Source organism: Contarinia nasturtii, unplaced genomic scaffold (genome assembly GCF_009176525.2).
Source record: "Contarinia nasturtii isolate CC-2019 unplaced genomic scaffold, AAFC_CNas_1.1 Cnas_scaffold_78, whole genome shotgun sequence".
Taxonomy (NCBI): domain Eukaryota; kingdom Metazoa; phylum Arthropoda; class Insecta; order Diptera; family Cecidomyiidae; genus Contarinia; species Contarinia nasturtii.
In genome coordinates, this window is record NW_022197436.1 from 3,214,970 (window position 1) to 3,232,542 (window position 17,573).

The 17,573-nt window shown below is 34.5% G+C and overlaps 1 protein-coding gene across 3 annotated transcripts in view; it reads left to right on the plus strand.

Annotated features, from left to right (window-relative positions):
* Positions 1-17,573, plus strand: part of LOC116348143 — a 408,212-nt gene that overhangs the window by 124,249 nt on the left and 266,390 nt on the right. The gene's annotated exons all lie outside the window — the stretch shown is intronic.

Below are 17,573 nucleotides of genomic sequence, written 5' to 3' on the forward strand. Positions count from 1 at the left end.
TTCGTTTTTATTCGTGTTTAACAATATGATTGTGTTCCGTGGCAATGGTGTTTGATCATGTTGTTTTTTTCCATTGGTTTGAAAGTGTTATTGCCTTTTGAAGCAATTGACGCTATAAAATGGGTGTTTCATTGTTTGTACTACGATTTTTGTTTGATGAAAGACACACATGATGGTTTTTAAAGCCAAACACGTACGTCTATACGATATGGTTATGTTGGCGAAAAATTGTATCAGCACAAATTCAAATATGGTTGACTTGCTAACTTCTGTTCCTCACGTTTGGCGAATTTGATATGGCAAAATGCCATGAATCTTGTGTAAACGGTGTTGGAATATCTCTAAGTCATTCATGGTCTCACTCAGTATTTACTGACTTTTCAAATATTTAATTTTTTTTTTATTCGAAAAGAAAATGAGAAAAGATGAAGAAGAAAAAAGAAATAGATGAAGAACAGTTTCAACTTCCAACACTTGACATTATATGGTGCGTCTCTCTATATATAATTTGTCAAATGCGAACAAATATTGGCAAGGAAGGAAAGATAAGGCCTTGCGAAACGAGTATAAAAATCGCATTTATGTACATACAAACGCACTAACACATATGTGATGTAAAAGTCTACATTGTAGACTGAACCACGAAATTTGATAACATGGTAAGGGAATTCAGACATCACGATAGTCCCCATATGGATCATATAACATTATTCATATAAAAAAAATGAACGAACGAACGAACGAAGCGACGATGAAAGTTTAGTGTTTATATTTTGGTTTCTCATCTTTCGTTGCCATATCTTTTTTTGGCATTGACACTTTGTTAGTTTGCTTCAATCGAATATGACATGGCATTATAACGGCATTTCGCCCAAGCAAAATAAATAAAAGTAGAAATATTTTCCAATAAAAAGCGATATTCATTCTTTAAAGAACGAGACGCCATACAGTTACGCACGGTTGATTTAACCTCTTATACGTGTGTGCGTTTGAGTCAAAATCGCGTTCGACGTTTATTTAATTTTTCTCTTGTCTGCAATTTAGTATTTAAAGTAAAGCCATGAGAGCGATGAAAAATACGTGCAAGACACCGATCGAACATAAAATTATATGTGGCTTCCTGTTTTTTTTTTTTACAGTGTTGGTTTTCTTTTATCGATATCATTTCGGTGATGTCAATTTTTTATTTCTTCATTTTGAAGAAAAACAAACAATAACAACATCACAAATGAATTGGAGGTCATCTGAATTTTTTTTATTCATTCAAGTCACTTGTGTGCTGTTCTGCAACATACTACCAATAAATCGAATCATTGAAACTGTTCATATTAATAACATATCATAATCGTGTGTGTGTGACCGAAAATGACATTGCAAGGTTAATAGCACGTGTAATACATATTGTATATAGATTATACATATCGAGATAGAATCGTAAAATTATCGGAGATTTAAATCACTACACAATTCAAGTGAAATATCATTGACCACTAGAGAATATTCGAGACATTCAACTTCAATCAATTTCGATAGTCAGTGCTTGGACACACATGCTTAAATTTCACATTGAATCAATTTACTTATGCTCATCCGTCTATCTATGCTATGATCATTGGCATGATTTGATGTTGTGCCCATACATATCCTGTGACGATGATAATTCGAACCCAAACTAATCCAATGAAGTTTATAATTATATCGATATACTTCTTGGGTTTAGTTTTAGTAATTACAATGATATCTCGTTAATGAAACGTTTCAATTACTTGAAGCCCTATCACACTAAACGAATGCATATCAAATTCGATACATATAAAACTAATGAATTCTGAATTGATCCAATTTTCCCATATTGTTGTCAACTGTTTCCATTGGTTTCATTGAAAAATGACATGTACATCGTGTTTGATGAAATAATTGAGAGAGAAGTATGCATATTATAAATGTTCAAATTATAGATATAGATTGTCGTTAATTTGTACGAAGAGATCAAACAAATTTTTTGGCGTCAAACTCAGGCATATTCTTTTTGATTGGTATAACAACATATATTCCGGATATTACATGGTTTCGACCTACATCAAATCGCTTTAATCAAGACCAAGATGGGCAAAATCAATTACATTTTTTATTGACATAAAAACTTCTGGTTGAAAAGAAAAGAAGAAGAAAAAGAAGAAGAAGCAGAGAACGTTTCATGATTGGTTCAAAATAGACCACAAAGTTGATTGAAACTAAATCCCAATTCCATTTGAAAGTAAGCCCTGATGTACTGAGATCTAAGTCGAATTTTTACAGGATATTTTCTCCGGTTCGATGGTTTTGAATTCAGGTCACACATTGCACATTTTTATAACATTTCAGTTGACGATCGTTTTCGATTTTCGATAAATATATGAGCATCGTTGTTTGTTGTTTACGTTTATTCCATGTTGGACCTAGTTAAAATGTGTTTGTCCATCTATTAGTCCATAAATGCTGAAGATTTTTTTTTACTATAATAATAATTAATAAGTTGGCATTAGTTTTTCTACGTGGACGGTTGTTGTTCAAATTTGACAAGGGAGGAAAAAGTTAAATTTATTTCTTACTTTGAACAAATATATTGCCGGAATAGTTCGCTTGTTGACAACGCATATGAAAATAATGCTTCACCGAATATTCTATTTGCCACGATTGTTGTGCACACATTGAAAGTTAGTTTCAAGTAAACTTCATCTATTATTTAAAGGCAAACGTGCCACACATAAGCCCAAAACCAATAAACAACATTTCAAACAATACACTTTTTGTTTTTCTTCTTCTTATTCTTCTTAGTCATTGTGATATTTCCGATTCGATTGGTAGAACTGTGGAGAATGATTTTAGTGTATCTTATCATTGTCGTTTTGATCGAAGTATATTGAATGTCATTTTCAATTTATTCCACTTTCGATATTGCTTTATTGATAAATGTATTAATGGGAGTTCGTAAAATGATTAACACCCGAAACAATTTGAAAACGCTCGAAGAGAAAAGTTCGCTCTCGAAAATGTCGTTTCACACAAAATGTAAACTTATTTAATTTTCCATTCATTTGCTTACATATTTCAAATTGATTTACGAAATGTGAATAACTTTGGCATTATTTTGTGAAATGAATATTTATTATTGAAAATATTGAACTTTTTGAGCCATGCTGCATTGAATGTGAAAAAAAGAGTATGTGTTGTGTGGATGTGCGTGTGTGTGTGTGTGTAAGAGAGAGAGAGACAGATGGTGAGAAAGGATGTGTGAACGAAGTAGACAGCAAAATATAAAAATAATGTTTATACTACACGATGAATAAAGTCGAATGAGAATGAAAGCGAATAAAGTGAAATGGGAATTTGATGTCACACACACACAAAAAAAAAAACCATTTGCTAAAATAGAACAGAATAGATTCAAATGTTTACTATTTGTCAGTGTTTGGCATATTGCTCCAGAGCACAATTTAGTTTTATAACTTGTGTTTTGTTCCGATTCTATCACATTTTGGATAAGGGTTTAACCACACATACACTGCATCACATATACATATACCCGACTGTATATCATTGTCATTGCAAAACTGTATGCACTTAAACACTTGATGGCTGCTATGCATGATGAAATGGAAAATTATTAAATTCAAATTTTCAAATATTCCCATATTGAATAATGCATTTTCATTTCATTTCGATTTTATGGTGGTATTATTCATAAAATCCACTTTCAATATTGCCTTGCAGGTATTGTTTATACGAGAAAATTCTGCGCACATCGCAGACATACCGAACAGTTGATGTCAAGGTGAATTGATATTAAATAAAACAATCACCAGAAACCTGAAGTCAGAAGATTTTATCCACTATACAAGATAATGATCACAAATACTTTCTGCCAAAAAATGTTCCGGTAACGATTTAGGTCATCACATATGAGCTTACTTGAATTCCAATGACCATCTAAGATTTGTGGCATGATTTTCCCATTTTATTTTTGTTCAAATGTGCAGTATTGTTTTTGCTCGACTGAACGTGCTTGAATTTATTTTACTTTTTTTTTTTTAACTGAGTCTTTTTCATCTAACAGAATCAAAACTGCAAACTCACATCCAAATATTTCAATTTGATTTGACAATTTATCCTTTCTCACAATTAAAAATGGTACACAAAAACTTTGTACACATTTTGTACATGTCACAAAAGGATGCCAGTGTATCGGTTTAATTTCCAAAAATGAAATGAACAAAAAATGGCAGGTCATTCACAATCCGTTACGTTTTCTAGTGTATTTCACTGTTTGTGTGTGTGTGTGTGTGTGTGTGCATCCTTTCAAAATGTCATTTTCTCAACAACTGGATGAAAAAGCAATAAACAGTAGTTGCAAGTTGTTTTGAAAAGTAATTTGCTTCAGTCGCAATCAAATCAGTGCGAAATGTTATTTGCAACATGCCTGCAGAGAGACAAATCGTAAATTTTGAGAATTATTTCGCTCAAACACAATAATTTGTTAGAATAGGAGTATTGGTTGTATGGGTTTGTGTGTGTGTGCGATAGAATGTGTGACAAGATGTGGTACACAAATATGCATGCAACATAATGTTACTGTGAATGCCACAACTATTCGCCACTGAAAAGTGGCTGCTATTCTTTCATCGGGGAGTTGATGATGGCAAACTTTGTCTGGTTTTTATCGTTTTGTCTAATGACAATAAAAACCATGCAGCAACAGCTTCATCTATCTATACACCCGAAGAACGTTTTTAATCGACAGCTACACACAACAATTCAGGTGTGTTTTGCCAAAAATTCACAATGATGACGACGACGACGACGACAATGATGGTGCTGTTGCTGATGATAATGATAATGATGTTGATGATACTGATGGAACACCAGAAGAACATTGCGCTGAAACGGTGCTTTCATTTCTTAAGCATATTATTGCTGCACATTACATATTCCCGTAGTTGTGTCGCGCGAATTTGAAATGTCATTCGGTTTGCAAAAGATGCTAATTAAGCTGATAGGCCACAGTTTTCTTGAGATAACTTGAGTTTTGACAGTTTTGGCAAAAGTTTGGTTTCATTCTTCTTCTTCTTCTTCTTTTTTTTTACATTCGCATGTTTTTCTTCTCCGAAAGTCAAATAGTTAAATAAACTGCTCAACGCTCAACAATCTCTAAGGTAAAACTTTTGTATTCAATTATTGCTGAAGTTTTTCGTATGCATTCCAATGGGAGCTGTGAGCTTGCATCAAACGCGATACAAATGTAATTAAAGTTTGAAAATACAACATAAATGCGCGCATCATGCGGCATGAAAATGCGATGAGCTCTTCTTCCGCTCTACTTATACTGCGTTGTCACAATTATGTAATTGTGCAAACGGTTCACGCGTTCCTTCTCACAAAATCTTCGCGATTGTTAAGCGTTGAATTCACGCTCAACTTTTTCGACTGCAAACGAGAAAAAAAAATTGCGAAGCAAAAAAAAGAAGAAGACAAAACTCATTGCAGCACATTTACCAAAAATACACACCATTCGATTCTATTCTTTCTCTATTATTCTTTTACCGTATTCAAACACATACGGAACAATAACCTTAAAAGCCATGCTCTTCAGCATTGAGAATGTGACACGTTTGAGACTAGAAATCAATTGTGTTTTTTTTACGTGTCGTTGTGTTCGCCGTCATCATCGTTGTCGTCTGTCGTTTCATTTAATTTCGGTTGCGAAAGCCTTTGGCATTTGAGCGTGCTTTGTATCCAACCATGCACTTTTGCCTTTTCATGTCTGGCCATTTGAGTGCTTAACTCACTTAGTTGTATGCTGTGGACGCTCATTTACCAGCGGAATGGCTACCATTCAATTCACTGTCTCAATTTAAATTCTAAACAATTTTGGCATATATGGAATAATTGGCACTAATTGCTGGAATTACCACTGAGTTTGTGCACGCTACTCATCGGCCACTACATGTTCTTTCCGTTCGCTGTATGCATTTGTTCGTATGTGTGTGTCTTACTCGCTGGGTATATGTCGGCGAACACGATGGATGACATCCCGAGCGCGCATCACAGCATAACAAAAGTGGCCATCTGAGTTTACACGTGTATATTATCATTTCCATCCACATATTCCAAATGCATACGAGTACGTGTCTGCTATTCTGCAACAAACAATATATCTCTGGATCAGGATAAGTGTTCATCTGCCATTGTTTCGATTCTTGCAGCATAATGAATTGAAAACCATGGAATAACTACAGGTACTTTCGGATTCTGAGTTGGCCATACAAAAGCAGCACACAGTGAACGCTGACACATAAGATCGAAATATGAGCTAGATGACCGTTGTCATTTTTTATGCTATTCCAAGTTGTTTTTTTTTTCATTCTCTCGATGCGTTCATTTTTGCATTACTACACTACTACACTATAAGACGGTTTCATGGTTTGTCATATTAAAAAAAAAGAAGAAAAATCCATGGTCTCACATTTTCAATTTCGTAGAAACATACTGCATTATACTCATCTTCGCATCGAAATTTGTGCATCGTTCGCCAACAATACAAATGGTATATGCTAAAGAGTTTCTCAATGCTTTGTGAGTGGTGTGAGTGCAATGCGCAATGATTCGCGAATGGGTGCTAGCAGCAAGAAAATGGAATTATCCTGTTGAAATGTCGCTGTGCAGAGAACACATATTCAACATACCAATAGTTTTAATGTTACATTTACCGCCAGCAATACTCACACCCATTTCGCCACTCAATATGGCACCTGAATCGGTTCGATTGCGTTTCAAATCGAAATTTTCCATTTCGATATTTGCCGATTTTGCCCACTAAAACATCGTTGATATACGTTTGGCGATAAAAGGAAACCGTTCTGTCACATTGAACACAGCATCGAATAAATATCGTTCGGCGGTTGAAAAATGTTTCACAGCTTCGCAAAATTGTTTGGATAAACCTCATTTTCAAAACCTATTCCAATAAATAAAGCGAGAATTGAACTCATATTGCATCGGAGCCATAAAAACATCAGTTGCAATTTGATGTATTATCACGTACGATGTATTCAGCGGCAAATGTAGTTGTGCTTCAGTCATATCCGCGATTTGTAGTTTATATTTCGGATATTCAGAACTTTTGATTATTATTGGCCGCGCATATTCTCTTCTCTGTTTCTTTTTTTATTCGGGTAATTGTGAATTTTTCATGTGTACATTAATGGCATATACTATTTTCGCCCCTTCCTTTTAGTCGGCCCTAACGAAAATTCATCCGGCGAAAGTGAGAGAGAAAATTGTTCACTTTAAAATTCAATCAGAACACTTGAATATATGTCGATGACTCAGACATTTTGAGAGCGTGCCGAAAACCATTCGTTTTAATTGACGAATGAGTACGGTTTTTATTCTATACAAGCCTGGCTTTCAAAGTAAAAACATACTCAACCAGATTTTGCCTTTTCCATTTTTGGCATTAAATAAGCTCGCCTCCCCCCATCCATTCAATTTCCGTTTCAGTTTCCTCAAATAAATTATACAAATTATTGTTAATCGCATGGAACACACGACATAAACATAGATTATCCAGCTGATGATGCTCCATTACTTCGATTTCATTCAATTTTATTAGGACTACGGCCTATTTAAACACACACAAGCACTCCCTCGAATTTCAATTGTGTGAATGTGCAATAGAAATAAGTTGGGGCAATTGGTAGCGTATTGAAGTGCATTTGAAAAATGTTATTTGTTTGGCAAACGTCTCGAAGTGTGTGCAAAGCATTAACATTCACCCTTCAAATTAAGAACATTCCTAATTTACTGACGTGCGCACGCACACACACTTATAGTTAGTCAGACGGTCGATGCATGTATTTAAATACTTAATTCACCCTTTTATTTTCAAAACCGTTTCAATCTTAATTCAAATTACATGAAAAGCGCACATTGCGGCATCCCATCGAATATTCGCTTGTGGCAGTTACATAAACAAATAAACGAACATCATTTATTTATTGAATTATCGACATTTGCATTCTTATTTTTATTATGCAAACGCTACATTTTCATAATTTTTTAAGTAGACACATTTTGCTTATGTCTTACACGCATCATTCTTTTCAACAAGAACTCATTAGGTTCTAGTTTTCTTTTATCGCTTTAGGGGACGAACCTTCTAAAAGAAAAAAAAATATTTTATGCTTATAAGTGTTTATGAATGAGCTAGAATAAAAAGCCTGACTTGAAATGAAAATTTAATATAAAAGATACACAACGCAATGCACAAAAATGCTATGTTCCACTTTTATAGAATTTTTTTCTCGTCGACTTTTTATTCTAGCCCAATCCAAATATGGTTTATCGGACGTGACTCAGGTGTAAGTGAAAATTTATCGAGCGATGGTAAAACAACGATAAAAAACGGCAATTTTCGTTTCACTCCAATCAAACAAAAATCTAAATGACCAATTTCAAGACAAATATCAACAAAACAGAAATAATAAGGAGTGAAAAAAAAAGGAGCAGGTGGCCCACTTTCAATGAAACACTTCAGATTTCGAAAGCGAATTACTTCCATTCGTTTTGTACTTTCTTTTTCAATTGCAGTGTACTTATCTTTTTTTAATCATATTTTCAATGACGAACGCAGCAGAATTCGTAGAAAGCATGAGTCAATCCAGTATTGAAAGTAACAATCATTGATTGACTACTAACAATAATTATCGTTGTTATTAGTACCAACGAGCATAAAAATATATTTGCTGAACTGCTGAGAGGTGGGCAGAGATCGAATAATCGGCTGGTCGAGTTTCGAAGACCGTGCACGTGTGATTCTGACTGAGAAACTCTCATTTTATCGCTTAACAGACTGAATGAATTATTATGTTGATGTAAATATTTGTTTAGGATTTCGTCTTTGGCGTTTAACATTGGACACTGGCATTTCCTTTTATTTCGCATTTTTGGCTCAGTTTATTGTTTGCATTTCACCCGGTACACGTCTCAAACACACAGCAATAAGGGAAAAAAAGCGTACTCGACATCCACGGCACATTCAGGCCAAAAACAGTCCGCTTAAATTGAAAATCGATTCGAAATGATTGATTTCAATTAAAAATTGTATGAGAATGTGATATTGATCCTTTTCGTGTCGAAGAAAATTTGAATTCGTCAATTTTCTCAAGCTGTCGCGATTACATGCCGAAAAAACAAACAACAACACCAAATAAATACTATGAAAAAAAGGTATCATTGTATTTCGCTTGAAGTTGTTGAAATGAAGTCAAACAATGGCACCAATTCAATGTCGAAATAATTGGAACGAAGTAAATTAAAATGGGGTAAATTCATGAATGCAGTACAAACACATTGAATGCAGGAGGTGCAAAATTTTGAACGAGAAAAAAACGAATTCAAAAGTTGAAGCAAATATGTTGTGTCGTTGAGGGATGAAAACACTACATCAACTGTTGAGCAAATATATTTTCTGTCATTTTTTTTTCTTCTTTTTATTATTATTTTCTGTTTCATGGAAAAGAAGCATTACAATAACCTTCCCGCATACAAATGAGAATTGTTTGAAGCACTCGTAAATTCTATTGCCTACATATATACACTCTATTCATAATTTGAAACCGAGAATGACAATATATTTCAAGCACACTGTACTGCAGATTTTTATCTGGGTTTTCTGTGGATAAGCGACCAACCATTTTCCCCATTGCGCTTGATTATCACATTTCTACATCTCACAACTCTTCTCTCCTGTCCCCCTCCTCTCTCTCTCTCTTTTAAGCCATATCACATTTTCCCATTGCGAAATGTGTTGAACACCATCGTATACAAATGAAAAACCCCAAAGAATGAAAACAATTAAAAGCATTGTTAAAAAAGCCAATTATAATTGATATCAAAATTGGTGAAAGTACAAACATTAAAACAAGCACACGCAACAAAAGAGCTAAGCTAAGCCTACACACAATATTTTTTATTTCCCGGATAAACGATCTGTCGACTCTCCATTCGACATCCGATCCGAATACTCAACCCCAAAATGAATGTCAATTCTTTCCATTTTCCAATTCCTATTCTCATGCATTTGCTTAACACACACACAATTTATATATTTTTGTACCATTATAATTTGTTAAATGTTATTTACTTTTTGCTATGTTGATCTTTTCTCGCTACTTGTCCATTGTAAGAACGCATTGTGAATGTGTGTCGGCAAAAATACAAAAGCTTAACTCCATCATTTTGGAACAAAATGGGCATTGTGACAAACGAAGTATGAATGATTAAGGATTGGTTTTTGACCTTTTTTGTATTGTATGCATTTATTCTCTGTGTTTCCTCTGTATTCGTCTTCTCTCTCTCTCTCGGTTACTTGGTTTTTATCCAGTTTCCTGTTTCGCATTTATTTGCACTTGATTCATACGCAATATATGTGAATGTTTGCGTTATTTTTTTCTTCTCTCGTCGATCCTTCTGCTTCTTCCTGTTTGGATGGCCCATCATGTACGTTCGGCTATGTGTGAAAATGGTTAAGAGATAAGATGAGTGCCAGAATACAAGTGTATGTATAAATATCAACGTTGACACTTTCTTAAACTTACTAATGGCTGTGGCTATCTAGTTAGCCGCTTCTATTGTTTGGTTCATAGTGCTGTGCGTAAAAGAAACAAGGTCACACACACTCACTAAATGAAGAGACTGCCGTCATTTTTGGCTGACTAACCGAATGAATTTGGTTTTTCAGGCTGGTTTGCTCATTTCAAAATAGTAATGAATGAATTTCATGACTATAAATGGCGAGATAATCGGGCTTTTTCGGTCTCAAGACGGAAAACATCTGCAATGCCATACATAATGACTATTTTATCGAAATGAAATATATAAGTGGAATGCCGATGTCGTCATTGAATAGAACTTCACATGAATTAATTTTGAAAGGGGATCTGGTTTTAGTCCTTGGCCAACAATTTTTTTTCCTTCTCTTCTTGTAAGTTTGAGATTTTAAAACAAAGCGTACACAATTGAATAAATACCATGTGAAAATAATCCATAAAGTTGGTAAGTGTCAACTTATTCAGATGATGACCACAAAAGAATATTTCAATTCAAAACGTTTTCTTTTTTCGCATTGAAAATCTGCCAAAAATTGAAAATTGCGACAAAAACGAAATATATAATTCCGAAGGCACTTGCATTTGAAATGACAAAATATGGTTCGGAAAATCGTGTAATAAAACAAATAGAAATATATTTTTCATTTCGTGACAAGTTTGTTGCCTGTTATTAGTGAAACACGAGGACACCGAACTTTGTACAAACATGTAAAAGCGTTTGTACACTTTATGATGATGACGGTCATCCAAACAAACGGTGAACGGACCAAATGAATTACGAACACACAATGAAAATCCGTTATGCGCAATGAAAAATTCGTAAATCGTTTAACCCCTTTAATTTTCCTTTGGCCATTGTATGTGTGTATACCATGAATATCTGCTGCAGCTGCTCTTTTCATCATACATTCTTTTCTTTCTCGACAAAAAGAACGATTTGAATGACAAGAACAAAAAAAACACAGATAAAGCAGAAAAAAAAGAACGTCGGAATAAAATGAAAAAGGTAAATCTACATTTGCATCTCATTTGCTAACTTCGTTTTTTTTTTCTCCTTCTTCCTCTCGTCAATTTCCTTTTACTCCTTCTTTGTTCGTTTGTTATATATTTCACCACCGACTTTTAGTTCCGTCTTGAACAAGAAGAGAGAGAGAAAAAAAATATCATTGAATATTATGCAGCAGCATAGAAAAATGTAGATCTAAAACTCAAATATGCATACATGAAACGTGTTTACATTCGAAATATGTAATTTCAAGACGCAAAATCAAGAGAGTAAAGAGTAAAAGAGAAAAGCAACAGCAGCCGCCCAAGTGCCAGCCAGATCAAGAGAACGAAAATGCTTTTGTGATACATGGCGAAACGCAACCATTGTGATATTAGTATCGAGTGTGTTGCATTCGTAAAATAATCTCGTACTCTATCTTTTTGTGTCCTTTTCTGACGTTCGCACTACCATCTATCTAAATCTATCTCTTGTGTGTATGTGTACACGGCAAATAGATCAGGCAGAGACTGTGCCTGCTCTGCTCTCAAAATTTTAGAGAAGAGAGAGAGATAGAGATAGAAGTGGATTGAAAGTGAACAAACGAGTTCTAGCAAATCCATACAATGGATTTTTAAAGAAAGAAAGAGAGAGAGAGAATAAGAGAATTTATAGTTTGGTGATGACAGGTGGACAGGTAAGGGCAAAAAGGGAATACTTTATGAAGATAAATGAAGTTATGGTTTAGTGAGACATTAACGGATAGCGGTTATACTTACAGTTTTGCAATACTTTCCACTAGTATCACAATTTCATTCTCTCTCTCTCTCTCTATCTTAGCTCTTTCACATAACATTTTCTCAGTATAGAAACGAGCGTAAATACGTAAGGGAATGATGAGAAATGAGTTCAATGTACATCGACCCAGCCAAAATACAAATGCTTATAAACTGAAACTTAAACTTAAACTCATATATGTCGTATTCGCACACGATTCGGCATAGAGCGAAAGAGATAGAGATACAGTACATACAGTCTCTTGTTGTACTCTCATCTTCTGCATTGAGGTGGTTCTTCGATTTTGTCAAAAAAATTTCACCCAATACTCGTGGCTTCCAGTATAATCATAACCGAGCATTTGGTTAACCATATTTCGACCGATTATACACTAAAAAAAACTAATTTCCAAACATTATTCTCAATTCCACAAATATCTGGTCGAGCCTTTTAACGCAATTTTTTTATATTTCAGGAATTATTATTTAAATTTACGAATTTCATAACTGAGAGAAAGGGCGAATAGAGTCAATTGAATAGATAATAGTAAAACATTGTTCATTTTTATTATTTTCAATTTATTAGCTCGGCTTGTCACATGGATTTTGATATTTCAAAAGCGGATAAAGAGCACGACACTATTTCAATTCAAAAACAACTTAAAAAGTTTGAAACTGTTAGTTTCGCAATCTGATCGAAGGCATGCAATTCAAAGAGTGAGTGAGAGAGAGGGCGAATAGAATGTACGTTCGTTGCACGTTACAAAATCTAAATAAAAAGAACAAAAGACAGTTTGCCATCGGCGAAAACGCTTTTGCAGAAACAAAACAATTTTCCCATTGAACTAATTTTCCATTTGCATCGTTTCAATGAAATATTTCCGTTTGTTCCTTTATTCCGTTTCATTTCGTTTCGTTGCTATTTGTGTGTCTTTATATTTCTTTGTAGCGTGCCGACTCAATTGATAATGTCATAAATGCGAACTGTTTTTGTCCCATGCAACGATTATAATCTTTGAGTATTTCGTTTCGCCCGTGGCGACAATTATTATTTTTTTGTAAATAGTTAAATGCAAAGCTATGTCAATTTTTCCGCCAAATTGATGAAAAAGTTGCACGAAAACCGATTTTTTTAATTCCAAAACTTCATTTCAACGCCTAACGTGGGAATCAGCCACCGACAATTTCACCATCATTAATAAAAAAATATCTAATATTTCAAATCAACAAAATACGTCAAAATCATAATCATTTCGTCATCGATTTCGGTGTTTTTCTTCTTCATATTGGACATTTTCTGTGATCGATGTGTCAAAAATGATTGTATTTTCGAAAATACATAAACGGTAACAGGAAGTACATGATGAATTGATATTCATCCAATCCAATCAAAAAAAAAAAAAAATTCGAATGTAGAAAGGTTCAATCACGGTATGTTGATGTATCATTACTGAAGTGTGTATTCCTCGCATGAATGAAGTCACATCGATATTCTAGCTTTTGATTCGAAGTCGAAACTATCGATGACACCGATTATCAAAGTTGAATTATATACACTTCTTTTCGTTTTGTCACACATAAAACGTCAGTCAATCGAAATAGGCGCCAAAGAATGTCATGAAAAAAAAGCACCATGATTTTCACCATGTGAATTCACACGAACGCCTCCGAATGTGCGTACGTGTACGTAGCGTTTGTGTTGTAGATTCGCTGGATGTGGGTGTATGTGTGTGTGTGTGTGTGTGAACGTGAGCATGCAAAAGTGAGTGAGAATCTTTTGTGCTTGTCAATAACTGATTATTGATGTGTCATCTGTTCGGCATCGACATTTTTTTTTTCATCAAAGCTGACAAAATTGTATTTTCCAAACCAATCGACATAAGTAACAAGAAGGGAAAAAACCGGTTTCATGCATACATTTTTGATAGTTCAATTTATGAGTACCATTCACCTAACGAATGTTACATTGATGCTCACGCAACAGGAGAGTCTAAGTTAAACGATTTACTAAAAAAAACCAGATATAAAGACAGAGAAAACAAACGCTTATTAAGAAAAAGAAGAAGAAAAAAACTTGCTGTGTAGAAAATGTGTGCTTTCATCTCATTTATATTTGTGGAAGTCGGTCAAATGGGTCGAGAAAAAGGGAAGGAAAGTAAAGAGACACGAGGAATGTGGCCCGTGCTCGTTCGTGCATCTTCAACCTTATTTTTATCCGAATACATACGTAACGCATACACGCACATCATCACCTTCGTTTAAATCGTGCAATCAGCGACGTTTGCAAACTACATACACACTTATATACAGTGTCAAACATCCAAATTCGGTCGCATAAAATGTGCAAACATTCATTGAGCAGATGCGGGTTATGAAACAACAACAACAACAACAAAAAAATGCCAGTGTTTCATATTACACACTAAATTATTCATTTTAGCCCATTTAGTTAAAACCGAGCATAAATTCCGTGCGTTAAATTTAAGAAGTACTGAGAGAAAGAGAGAGGAGGTTAAAAGGATGAAGCGCACATTGTAAGCGAGCGAGCAAGCTCCACACAAGAGAATGGTCTCATTAAAGAGCAACCACAACTCCAGAATATAGATAGTATAATACAAACACATACCATTTGCCTTTGAGCCTCGTTTTCATACATCAACTTTATACTTCCTAGCAACAGAATGTGGATGTACCGACATGGAGGTGGAAAAACTTTTTACTTGAATGTGGTAGAGAAAACTCTCATTTGCATTGAATCGAAAAAGACGAGAGTCATTCGAACAAATTCAAAACCATTGTTGATATCCTTACGTTTTTCCATCATTCCGTCGCTGAGAGAGAGAGAAAAAAAACACACCGTGGAAAATTCAAGTTATCTTCATATTATTATCGACTTGAATCGTAAATAGCTGCAGACATTTAATTAGGTTACCCTGCATAATCTGAACACAGACGATTTACATCACTATTGAATTGAATAAAAAAGAGAAGAGTACTACACAGTATACTCGCACAATTCAGGCCACACATTGATATATTTTGCACACACACACTGTTGGCAAACACACGCACAAGCGTGAATATACAAAATATATATAAATAGAGATATCTCATCTACTACAAGTTGGCAACGGCATGCGTTTGAGTAGTGTTCGTCATGTCTTGTGGCATTATGCTCGCGGTTAGATAGATATTTTTCATAACAATCAGTCAGTGTGGATCATCATAGTCATCGTTCGCATTCTCATCAGACGTGACGCAGACAATTTTGCAATCCAAATATTGAAACAAGTATATTATTAAAACAATGTATAAATAAAAGAAATGCATAGGATAAACTCAGGAGACGCTGCTTTTTTCCAGCTTACTCAATCGATAATATAGGACAAATGGAAAAATTGTGAATAACGAATGGCATGCCAACACAAACCGAACACAACACAATGTATTAAGTATGAAAAATGCTTGATAAAATCCATTTCCATGCACATCTCGCCCATATAAAATTTGATCTTATTCTCGAGAATATTCGGTTCTCTTTTCGTTGTTCATAAATACTCATTATTACAATCATATCTGACACCAACGTCATGCAATCGAAGTACGAAAGCAGCATGGTCTCATTAAGACGATTCGATGTTGGCTGTATATTTTCGAATCATCGACGGAATGCGTTCAAGATAAAAAATTGCGAATATGTTGATTTTCAAGCCTTACACATTCCTGAAAATCATCGAGTTTCTTTTGTTGCGCTGGAAATTAAACGGATAAAAAAATTTTGCACGGTGTTAATAAGAAAAAAAAACAACAACTTATTTGGTTTCGAGGAAAACGCACAATGAGTGTTAATCAGAAATCCGAAATTGCGAAAAGAAAATCGTCTAATTTGACTTAGAAAGCCGATAGCAATTTGTGTATTATGGCATAGTATAAAATTCGAATGGATTATCTTATCACATCATTTGCACACGTAGGACACAAATGTGAGCGCATGCAAAGTGATATGGAAAAGTTTTTACAAAATCTCGCATTCTCTCCCTCACACACACTCGACGAAAATTAGCAATAAAATCAGTTCGAACGATGTCAGTAGTTTTTCGGTTTGGTTTGTGTTTGTAATCAGGCATCAATTTTGATCAGGCAAAGTAAGTTGTGAAGGTTGTGTCATATGGTTCGATTCAGTCGAGACGCATGCTTCAAAATTGCGTACATAGTTGAATATGCTATCAAATCAATGACTTTTCACTTTAGTCTGTGTGCTATGCGAATATCGGAAACATCACGACAGTTCAGATTAGCAAACAAATCGATTTACATGAAATAACGGAGAATGCAAAGTGACTTCTTTTTTTTTGATAAAAAGTTATTCGGTGGATGTGTGTATACACATATGTGTCGCTGAGAATAAAAACCTCACTCTCGCTCACCGAAACAACCATTAATAGGAAGCGAAATTCTTCAAGTCATTTTCATTCTCGGCGACACAATAAAAGGTATTAAGTTCAATATATGCGTTGACTGCTCCATTAATTTGGCATTAATATTTTCGGTTTTTCTGTAAATAATCAAAGATTTTTGGGGGCACCGAAATGGCTTTACAACCACCATCATTGATGATAATGGCAAACTATATCACTTCAGATGTGTTTTTCAGGACGTGATTAATTTACGTTTTGGTTTGGTTCGACATTTGGCAATGAGACAACTAAGCGATAAGCAATAACAATAAAATTGTATGGAGCGACAAAATGTCGATTTCAGTTGATCAGAAAGAATGTGAGACAGGGAAATAGAGACATTTGAATGACTTTCAAAGAAATTGTAGAAGAAAACTAAATTATCATTATTTCCGATCTTGGGCAACTTTTTTTTTACAACAACAACATGTGGTCTTAACTTTTTATCCAAGCACTTAGCTCACTCGGTATGGGTATATACATTATACATATTTTTTTATGAAAGTCATCACAGATTGGTCAATCATCATTTGAATTGGTCGTTATGAGAATGTTATGTATCTTTGTTTGAAAGGTGGCAAAAAAGTCAAGACACTGCGTACAATGTCAATGATTATAAATATGATGCTCATTTGGCACACAATAAAATGCATTTACAACACACACAGTCAAATGTTGTTGTCATTGATCAATAGAAAATGGGGTC